The sequence below is a fragment of the Sebastes fasciatus genome, chromosome 6 (assembly GCF_043250625.1).
Source record: "Sebastes fasciatus isolate fSebFas1 chromosome 6, fSebFas1.pri, whole genome shotgun sequence".
NCBI lineage: Eukaryota > Metazoa > Chordata > Actinopteri > Perciformes > Sebastidae > Sebastes > Sebastes fasciatus.
Window position 1 is genome coordinate 31,383,256 of NC_133800.1, and position 12,185 is coordinate 31,395,440.

Here is a 12,185-nt window from a genome sequence, read left to right on the forward strand (position 1 = left end):
ATACTAGCTTGTCATGAAGGAGGTTAAATAACGCTCCAAACTTGCACTAAATTTTGGCGAGGAAAAACTGTCATGGCCATTTTTAAAGGGGTCCTTTGACCTCTGACCTCAAGATATGTGAATGAAAATGGGTTCTATGGGTACCGACGAGTCTCCCCTTTACAGACATGCCCACTTTATGATAATCACATGCAGTTTGGGGCAAGTCATAGTCAAGTCAGCACACTGACACACTGACAGCTGTTGTTCCCTGTTGGGCTGCAGTTTGCCATGTACACAGGTACTGCCAATGCAGTACCTGTGAGGGTCTTTGGACAATATCTGTCATTGTTTTGTGTTGTTAATTGATCTCCAATAGTAAATATATACATACATTTGCATAAAGCAGCATATTTGTCCACTCCCATGTTGATAAGAGTATTAAATACTTGACAAATCTCCCTTTAAGGTTAATTTGAACAGATAAAAAATGTGCTATTCATTTTAATTAACTATGGACAATCATGCGATTAATCATGATTAAATATTTTAAGCGATTGACAGTCTAATTTATAACTACAGTAATTAGATATATCTTATTTGCATCCTATACAGTGATAAATAGGAAACACTATAAATAACGCTCATCCAAATTGGCACTCAAGCATGAGTGTACTTCCACGAACAAAAGTCAAATTATAGTCTCAAAAAGAGGAAACTAGTGTATAGATAATGCTGACATCATGGTAGTTACAAAATGTGGACGTCTGGCACGGAGCGGTCACATGTTGGACACTCAGAGAGCTTAAATTAGCATTACGGTAGCTGTCTGCGATGTGACACACTCACAGTGTTAGCTCTGGGCTTTTAGCACAGTTACAATAATGCAACTCCTCAACGTATGTGTGAGAGGATCTGAGAAGCGAGAGTCGGAGGGTGATAATTAGTCGAGATGAGTTCTTGCCCTCAGATATTAGATCTCAGAGTGATCATTGTAATTTAAGGGTTGTTAATTGTGGGGTAGAACAATAGCACCCTGCATGACAAGACTAAGAGAGACAAAGGCAGTCTTGGATCATTTAGTTTAATACAGTTCCACAGAGACAAACCCAGATGGTTAATTGAATCACTTCGACCGCCAGTTGTATTTTACAAAGACTTCAAAAAAGACTCTTTTCTCGCTCTCTCATCTTATAAACTATTGCAAGAATAACAACGTCTGTGCATTTGAAGTACCACTAACATATCATCCACAGAGTCATTTAGTTTATTCATAAAAGCTAATCAAGGCACGTAAAATACTGCAAATGGTTTCAGAATGTGGCGTGCTGGTGTTGAGCGCCACGGCGGTTGCCTTTTAGGGGAAAGCGCTTTTGCACAAAAATGATGAAGTAAAACAGAAAGCCACTCTGAAATCTAGCTTATTTTCTCTTTCTTCCCAGAGCTCTTTACCCAAGTGGCATCGGTATCAGTCGCTGTTTTATCTGCTGCTAAACTGGGTCCTCGCAGTGCGTCTGCTGGGGGAAGGATTAGCTGCTTGATTCATAGACGGGCTTTTCTCTGGGTCTTTGGCAGCTGCTCTGCACATGGATGATCTGAAATGACACCAAAGAGAAACAGATCATGCACATGATGAAAAACTATAATATTTTATCATCTAATTTAAAGGTGCTCTATTTGACATTCAGAGTATTAATATAGCAGTGAACAACTATTGTCTATGTAAAGTTATAGAGGAGTAATGTCTACCTGAGCAGAGAATGAAGTCACTCTCCCTCTGTGTGTGTTGTAATCTGAGTTTCTCCATGCTTTGTTGACATAGCTGGGCTGGCCGTGCATGCTTTTGCAACACATTCTCACTACCAAATCATCAAATATCGCCACTTGGTCAGTGACCCTCAGCATTGGAGACCGACGCACTGGGTAGCCCTCTTGCGTTACTTTTGGACGGACCAGGGATGAATTGTCAATATACGCTTGTTACATGCATAGTGTCCTTTCAAAATAAGCTTCCGTTTTCACAGGAAGTTAGGTTCAGGCACCACAACCACTTAGTTAGGGTTAGGAAACGGTCGTGGTTGACGTTAACTTCACTGACTCGACTTACGCGACTCACGTGACTAACAATGTGCGTGACAAAATAAGTCAACGTCACTTTTAGTTTCACACGGGACACAAACAGAGGTCTCCTGGTTGAAAGTCTTGTGTTTGTTTGACCCATCCACTACCCCTCCCGCTTGCTCTTAACGGACTTTCACGCTATCATTGTCTTCGCAGGAATACATTCTTTGCTAACTTGAATACAAACCCTATTTTTGGTCTTTTATTGAGTAACAATATTGGAAGTGTTCTTAATTAAGTTGTTTTGCTGCAGTACATTTTACAACATGCTTGCTGCAAAGTGAAGTTAACATTTTAACCATTTGGTCTTATTGTTTGCAGCATTTTACCTGATTTTGACGCCTGTAACCTTTCCTAGTAAATGACACCTGGAGCATTAAAGCCCATCTGTGTAATCTAATATCTAACAGCATCTGGCCCACTCATTCACACAACACACATACACAAACGCACGTGTTGTCAGCTCCCACGTGTCCTGCCGTCCGTTGATGTGGTTAACTCCCTGTCAGAGGCATTCAATAGATTCATCCACAGTGGGATCATAAACAGATGTTCGGCCTGATGTTGTGCTCCACAGAGCTTGTGAGCTTGTGAACACTGAACCTGTAGAGCAGGAGGTGTGTGTTGTGACTGTTGGAAAGGTCAGACCACCAGCAGCGTCCATGTCGGCTGGTAGATTTGATGACTGTGGTTGGCGGCGGTCTGTGGGTGGACAAAGAGGGCGGTTAGCTGGTCAGCACTGTGTGTTGGAGTGAGAGAGTGTGCTTGACTACATGTTGTATGAGAGAGTCAGTGTGTGGGTCTGTGTTGAGTGAAAAATGAGGGGAATCCTTTGAAATGGGTGACATTTTGCTGGTCTATTGGCTAGTTTTAAAGAGGACCTATTATGCTTTTGTTCTTTTTCCCTTTCCTTCAGTGAGTTATCTAGTTTTTTGTGCATGTAAAAGATCTGCAAAGTTACAAAACCCAAAGTCCAGTTACTCTCCCCCATAGAAAGAATGCTCCTGAACTGCCTGAAAAGCCTGGCTTCAAGTCCCGCCTTTTCTTCTGTAAAGTGGTGATGTCACCTAGTAACACATTTTCGCATAGTTTGACACGCCCTCAAACAAAGCTAGTTAGAGTGGAAAAGAAGCGTTCTCCAACAGAACAACAGAATAACAGAACAACGACACCCTTCAAATGAAACTCGTGAGCTTGTGTTTACAACATGGGAAGTCGTGTACACAATATGCGTGGCGTTCAAGTGGTTAAGTCGCGAGAATATCGCTGCTAAGCAACGGCAATATTAACGTTACTGTCTGCGTCTAGAAGTCACAGAGGCTAACAATTTAGCAAGCTAGCAAGTGGGTAGCATAATGCAGTAAATGCAAAGACATAATGACAGAGGAAAAAGATGAGGCCTTTGGGAATATCAACATTTTCCTCAGACATATAAAATTACAAAGAAATACAATATATGACTAAAACTACAATATTATATACCGAAAAATTAACTTCCATGGCCTCCGCCATATCTGACAACGTCAACAAACACAACTCGTGAACTCGGAGCTTTCAGAAACTTTCAACTTACGAGGTCGTGAATACAAGAGGGGGGCGTTCATATAGACTTTTCTCGTGAACACGGTAAACACGACCACATTTGAAAGCACTACCTGTCCCTGTATTCATGGTGTCATCACAAAAACACAGTGAAAAGATCTTCTACTTTTTAGTTACTTTTAAAACTACAAAATGTAACTAAAATTCAGCTTACAAGAAACAAAACTAGTACTCAAATCGGACGGAGGTTCTGGTCAGTCTTTGTTCTCCTAAATTGAGGATGAAGGAATATTAATAATACAATTTTTATTATAATAATATCTTCATTTATATTGCACTTATCAAAACAAAGTTACAAAGAGTTTCACATAAAAACAAATTTAAAAAAAAAACAGCAATAGCAAAATAAAATTAAAGCAGTCATACAAATTACAATAGTAAAACCCATTAAACAATAAAAACTAGAATCAGGTGATATCAGGGAAGGCAATGTGATAAAAATATGTTTTAAAATCTATTCTAAAACGTACCAGTAGACAGTGTAAAGAGGCTAAAACTGGTATGATGTGTTCAAACTGGTTTAGTCTGGTTTAAAAATGAATAATTAAGTTCTGCATGACCTTGAGCAAGTCTTCCCAGCACAGATGACTCAACTAGTTATTCTGGTTTTAGAATAAATATCTCATGATTAGAATTTAATTTTAGCACGTACAGGTTGAAAACACAGATGTGTCCAGCAGGGATCGTCACATTTCATCTGATGGCCTCAGTAACCTGCTCTTTCCTGCAAAAATTCAAACATGCAGTTTAGTTTGAAAACAGGAAAACACACAGCCTGGTATATATATGATTGACAGACATCGAAGTGGTTCTGGTCCCGAGTGAGAATATAACTGTGTGAGTGGGGGAAATGGCCTCTTCCCTCGTTGTTCTTGCTTGTTTATTGTAATTAGAGCTATAAATGAAACTCTGATGGGGAAGGGGGGGGAGAGGAGAACGCACATTGGCCCACAAAGACAAAAAAAATTGTGTTGTGTTGTGTGTGTGTGTGTGTCTATCTTGGAGAGCAGCCAGAGAGGTGGGGGTGGGGGTGGTGGTGGGAGGGCAGTCAGCGTTTTTCAGACTACATGAATGAGGCCCCACCGGAGTGAGCTTCCTGTGTGAGGGCTATAAAAACAAAACCGGGGCTAAAGAATGCCGAGTGCTCCCACATTCCTGAACACGCTGCCAGGTACAGGACTCACAGCGTGTCCTCCTCTTTCCTTGGATAAATAGAAAAATACAACAATTCCCAGGGTGCATTGCCATTGATTAAAAACAAGATAAGGAAAAAGTTGCATCTAGACTAAATGTTTGGAGCTCTGCTGGTGGTCCATAGAGGTTGTCATGTTAATTACATCCCACAATACCAGAATGTTGCACAGAACAAACACAAAATAGATTATTTTTCTTTTCTTAGAGAATCATTCCCTTGTGACAATGCTTGCCCCTCACAAATGTCTGTCCATTATATCGCTCAATATCTTGTGTGTAAAGTCCCAGACACGCCAAACCGACATCAGAGAGCTCGCGGCGACGAAGGCCTCCTGTGTCTTGGACTCGAACACACAGCAAAGATGACAAGGCACCCTTGAGCGGCGGTATCGAACTCCGTCGGCCGTGACAAAGCGTCTGTATTTGACGCCCTGGGAATGAGAACGGGCTGGAGCGTGAACATCCTCACAAAATGCCACAGCAATCTGACCATTAGATTTGGATATTTATTTAATGCAAGCGGATATTTTAGACTGATGGTGGCGATAGGGGAAAGGTCAAAGAGGTCACCAAAAACACCAGAATTCATCCTCTGAGGACTACGAATATCTACAGCAAATTTATTGGAAATCTGTTGTTGTCTTTTATTGAAAGAAAACATTATTAGTAGCTGCTACTTGAACAAGAAAGTAATTCAGCAGTGTAGAAAATAATTGAGACAAGCTGCAGTCGCCACTAGTCTCCAATGAAATCTATTTTTAGCAGGCAATGAAAAGGAGATTAGTAGAACCTTTTTTTAGTTTTATCCTGCAGTTTTCCAGTAACACTGACAGCGGGTGTGGCTGTGACAGGATGTTGATTTCATCATGCTGGTACCCAAAGGCAACATCTTTAGCTGTGTTTCTTCTGCTATTTCAAACCATAGCCACCTACACAAACTGTCAAGTGCTCTATTAATTCTAAGTCAGATTAAGCCCAGTACAAAATGTGATTTTTAGCCTGAAATACAGTTTTATAAGCAGGGTGTAGCATTTCTGAGTCTTTCCCAGCACTGAGGGCCTCGCCCCTGAGAGTGGGCAGGGTGCTGCTGTGCTGAGGTCAGTGAATGATCTCATGTGAGCTGCTGACCTGGCCCACATGTTTGTCTAATCACGCTTCCTGCGAAACCAAAAAGTGCTTGCAATGCCACCGTGTCAGATCAGGATCATATGTATCATATTGAAACAGAGAAAAAAGAAAAAATAAGTTCTGCTTTACAGGAGGAGTTCCCATTTCTTTATTAAACTGGAGTAAACCGCAAAATAATGTCGACAAACATAATATAGTGTGGGATTGACTCGGCTAAAAGCTGTTTTCAGCAGGTTTTTTGTTGTTTCACACCGTAAAATTTAAATAAAATAGTTAATCGCGATTAATCGCAAATTAATTACAAATTTTTTATCTGTTCAAAATGAACCTCAAAGGGAAATCTGTCAAGTATTTAATATTCTTATCAACATGGGGGTGGGAAAATATGCTGCTTTATGTAAATGTATGTATATATTTGTTATTGGAAATCAATTAATGACACAAAACAATGACAAATATTGTCCAGAAACCCTCACAGGTACTGCATTTAGCATAAGAAATATGCTCAAATCATAACATGGCAAACTGCAGCCCAACAGGCAACAACAGCTGTCAGTGTGTCAGTGTGCTGACTTGACTATGACTTGCCCCAAACTGCATGTGATTATCATAAAGTGGGCATGTCTGTAAAGGGGAGACTCGTGGGTACCCATAGAACCCATTTACATTCACATATCTTGAGGTCAGAGGTCAAGTGACCCCTTTGAAAATGGCCCGCTACAACCTAAAGATCGCAAGTTGTGTTGATGCGTTAAAGAAATTAGTGGCGTTAAAACAAACTGTTATTATCGCGTTAACTTTGACAGACCTAAAGATAATGTTGAGACAATAAAATCATCAATAAGAACATTACAGAAATACAAATCAACAAAATATTTTGGACTAAACCCGCTGACTCACTGAGCATAAAGTGCAGTTACAGGATTAGAAGTAAACTTCTGGCCGAGCAAAGAAACCCCCTCGCTAGTGATGATACATACTACACCTACAATGCTTTTAACCCAATCAGGTGCTTTCAGTTTCTTTGCATGACAGAGTTCAAACACGTTAAGCTCGTTGCGTGCAAAGATGAACAATAGAATAAGAAAGAGCATTGATGCAATCTATATCTTAAAAGAGAGAAATATGTTTAGCCTCACGCCGCCAGCTACCATCAAATAATCAGCCGTCTGCAGATAACCACACAAACCAAACTTTCCTGTTAAACAGTTACAGGAACACAGCTTTTATGTGACAGAGAAGAATTTTCCACACCTGAGGAGACACAGTATATGAATCTAAACGTCAAATGTGAATTGTTTGTGGAGATTATCAGCTCCAGACGACAAGTAATGTTAAGAAGATTAAGAAAAAATGAAACTATAATGAATAATTCACAGGGGATCAACTTAAAACAAGGCTCAGGTGGTGGCCAGTAGGACGTAAAAAAGCTTTCTCACACACACACACACGCAGACACACTGTTTTTCATGAAGGGATTGTACCACTGGGACTGTAACGTGAAGCCAGCGCTGGTGGGAGTGGTTGTGTGTTTCTTCCCCAGAGAATGAGAACCTGTTCAACCCAGAGCCTCAGTGCTCCTGAGTCTGTGTCAGGACTCAGGACAGGGTTTCCCCTCTGCCTCGGTCGGCCCAGACTCTGATCGGAGGCCAGTACAGACCCGGCTGTAATTGAAAACAGATCCTCCTCCGGCAGGAATATGCTGAGTACAGGCGAACGCCTCGCATACCAAAAGCATGAACTCTGCAAAAAAAACTAGACGGCACAGAAACAGCTCTTGAAGAATCTGCTTTACATGTGCAGACAAAGAGGAAGGGGGGTACTTTGTCTGTGGACCTGCAGTGCATGCTGTCTCAGCATCTGCACACAATCGACCTGCATGCTATTATTTAGTGCCAGCATTGTAAAACATAAGAATAAAGAACTAAAATTCCTGAAACGGGTTCATAATGTTTGGACCATTTGATCTTTCATATGCGAGGAAGTTAAACTGCATGACACTCAAGACCAACAATTAAGCATTTGTACATTATGACACGTGGATTATGACTTCTGGTTTATGTCCATTTGTCTTTATTAACCACAGGCAAGCAATATATCAAACATTCCCATCAGTGTCATGATTTTAATTACATTCTAATGTTATTAATGCTAATGTTGCTCTGTATCTATGCTTGAAAAGGCGACCGTTGGTTAACACGTTCCTGTTAGATTAGGATACTTTATAACCTTAATGTTGTATTTCTACTGTCATGAATTCATATGTTAACGTTCCAAATCCTCAGTGTGCAATATGAACAAGCTAAAGTTGAAAGAGGTAGCCAACACAATGCAATGGGAAGCACCAGACAGCATCACACACCATGCTAAAACAACGTGTTCTGTTTTTTCATATAGTCGCTCCTTGACTTGAAATATGGTACTGCAATCTAAAACACACCATTTCCTTCTAACAGAAATCCTGTGTTTGGGTTAGCACTTCCTCTTTCAGTATAGTAATATTACAAGAAGAAATATGAGGGGTGAAATCATTGTAGTTTTCCTCGGGGCATTTCCTGGCATTATAAAGTGACATTTGGACGGCTTTAATAAGCTGAAGCAATGAGAGGAAGTCGGGGTTAAACTGTGTAAGTGTGAAACTATGTCATGGGAGAGGAAGTGCTGAGGGTGTTTTAGTTAGGAGGTGTGAAATGATGCACAGGTAAGATCTAAGCCTCTAAGTTTTTGCCTCTATGTCTTTGTTCCACTGAGGAATCAGAGCTGAGTGTTGCACAGGGAGGGTGCAACAGGATTTGGGTGTAATCTACATTAGGATCTCGAGACACTGATTCAGTCCTGTGGTTAAATGCGGCGTCAGTGCCGGGTCATTAGAAGGGGAAACCCTGCTCTCTCAACTACTGTACTGCTTCTCAGAGCCAACTATTTAAACTGATGGAAAACAAACCCAATTTCTAGATTAAGGAATACGTAAACAAGTTTTATGAAAACAGGCCTGCCAAAGTTAACACAAATTAGTTTTAACGCCACTAATTCTTTAACGCATTAATACAACGTGCAATTTTTTGGGTTGTAGCGGGCTCAGTTTTAAAGCTAGAGTGAAGATACTGATATATAAAACTAAAAAACCTAATGAATCCATTGGTACCAACCATGTCATACTTGCTTGTCGGGAAGGAGGCTAAATAACGCTCCAAACTGATGCTAAATTTTAATGAGGAAAAACTGTCATGGCCATTTTCAAAGGGGTTCCTTGACCTCTGACCTTAGGGTATGTGAGTGAAAATGGGTTCTATGGGTACCCACGAGTCTCCCCTTTACAGACACGCCCACTTTATGATAATCACATGCAGTTTGGGGCAAGTCATAGTCAAGTCAGCACACTGACACACTGACAGCTGTTGTTGCCTGTTGGGCTGCAGTTTACCATGTTATGATTTGAGCATATTTTTTATGCTAAATGCAGTACCTGTGAGGGTTTCTGGACAATATTTGTCATTGTTTTGTGTTGTTAATTGATTTCCAATAATAAATATATACATACATTTACATAAAGCAGCATATTTGCCCACCCCCATGTTGATAAGAGTATTAAATACTTCACAAATCTCCCTTTAAGTTACATTTTGAACAGATAAAAATCATAAAAATACTCAATACTTCTTTCCTTGTGGGAGAACAGCTGGGAAGGGGTTGAGCCAGATGTTGTCATGTTTGGGTCGTCACCACACTGACAACGAAGGTACAGAGTGTTTCTGGGTTACATTCAGTAAATTCCAGAGAGTCCAGAAGGAAGAGAGCCGAGTCTCAAAGGAGCGGTGAAGACAACTTATTTTGGTGATGTTTCTTATTAAAGCTGGAATGCTATGACGGCCTCGATAACAAACTCTCCCCAGAACAAATCCTCAATCTCTTGTGTTCTCCATGTTTTCTCCCTTCAGTGATTACACTTGTGTCATGCTCTGTTTGTCGTGCTCCCCCGCAGCATCTGGAAGATAGCCTACATCGCTGCGCTGCTCTTGTGGCCATCGTTTTCACACACTTGACGTTTGTGCCTCGGGAATGTGGTCAGCTGATGACTCAGGAAAAGTCTGAATCGAGAGCTGTTGTTTCCTGCATGCCAGACTGTGGTGAGTAAGAATCCCCTGTTTTTCTTATAGAATAACTGCACTGCAATGATGGTGACCTCACCCAAAACATTTGCACTCTGCATGCTTTTGACATTAAATGACACTATGGCGTTATTGTTCTCATCATATGTGGGCCTTTTCTCAGCCAAATTCTCTTTCTGAGCTACATTGATCAGTTTTACTAATTCAGAACATCCAAAGCTTGTGGCAAAAGAAAGAGCAAGACTGTAAAAACAGGAGCACCCATTTCCCCGGGCGTTGGCAGTATTGACAGGAGGCCTGAGGCCGTGTTGAATGCATCTTGTGCAGTTTATGTAGAAAATGAAAACCAGAGATTACAATAGACAAACAGAGGACAGGAAGGAGGAAGGAGATGGTGAGAGTTTCTAAGCGGACCTAGTTCCCACATGACAGGATATTATTAGCCATGCCAGCGGTGTAGCTCTATAGATGGTGATGTGGGTCTGTTGACCACTTTAATCCAGAATTATCTCACCATCTATTAGATGGATTGCCGCTGGTATTTGTGATGTCCTGAGGGTGAAACTACTGACTTTGGTGATTCCCAGACTTTTCCCTTACTGTCTCCAGCATGTTGACTTTTTTGGTTTTTAGTGAAATGTCTCAACAGCTGTTGGATGGATTGCCATGAAATTTGGTTCAGATATTCATGATGTCCAGAGGATGAATCCTAATGACTTTGGTGATCCCCTGACCGTTCATCTTGTGCCACCAGCAGGTCAACGTTCTCACTTATCCAGTGAAACCAGGCGTCAACTTCCGGGTTTAAGAAGTGAAGCCAATGCAGAAGTGCCTTAAACTTGCATTCTTTGTAATAGCCAGCAGGGGGCGACTCCTCTGGTTGCAAAAAGAAGTCTGATTGTATAGAAGTCTATGAGAAAATGAGCCTACTTTTATTATTATTTATTACCTCGGTAAACATTGTAAACATGAATTTATGGTCTCAGTCGCTAGTTTCAAGTCTTCTTCAATACAGCATGATGTTCATTTAGTAAATTATGGTCCCATTTAGAGTCAAATAGACCATAAAGCAGGGGATGCTTTAGGGCGGGGCTACCTTGTGATTGACAGGTCGCTACCACAACTGGGAATTGTCCATGTTTTCGTCTTACAACTTTAACCCTTTCACAGTGTGTCTTCAGTTCATGAAAGTTAATTGTCACATTTTGGTCACCTAAAAATGTCTTATTTAGCGTTTGGTTGTACTTAGCTCAACCCTCTTGTGTCACTTCTGGTTGCAAGAAACCAAGATGGTGACGGCCAAAATGCCGAACTCGAGGCTTCAAAACGGCAGTCCGCAAACCAATGGGCGAAGTCGCGGTGACTACGTCTACTTCTTATATATACTCTTTGAGTGAAACATCTCAAAACCTTCTTGAATTTAGCATTTTTGTTTTTTAGTGAAATGTTTCGACAACTTTTGGATGGATTGCCATGAAATTTGGTTCAGATATTCATGGTTCCCTGATGATGTATCCTAAGGACTTTGGTGATCCTCTGATTTTCCCTCTAGCGTCAACATGTGGGTTGACATTTGTAGTTTTGAGTGAATGTTTCTGTAGATTCTTGTTGGAATTAAAAGGCATCTGCTCATCCCTGAGGAAATGGCTTCAGTAACTGCACATAAAGAAGCTCTAATGTTTGAGAGAATATCTTGTTGTATTTCATCACAATACATTAAATTAAAACATTTTCAAATTTGCCATTAATCAGATAGCTTGGCAGGAGAATATGCAGTTGGCAACCTTTTCAGTCAGTATTTTTGTATTCTGGTTTCAAGCAGTGGCAGGAGAGGACAGAGCACAGGGGGGGGTCTTGACAGATAATCTGCTGGTGGGAACATATTAACATATGAACATATTTACAGAGCTGGATGGTTGCTTCTTAAGACCCGGTGGTGATGAAAGCTGCTGCTAACAGTTATCTTCTGCTCATCGGGCAAAAAAAGTCACCGCTGCATATTATGTTCGCCTCAAGATAGTAAACAAAATGCCAGCGTTGGACAAAACTGTC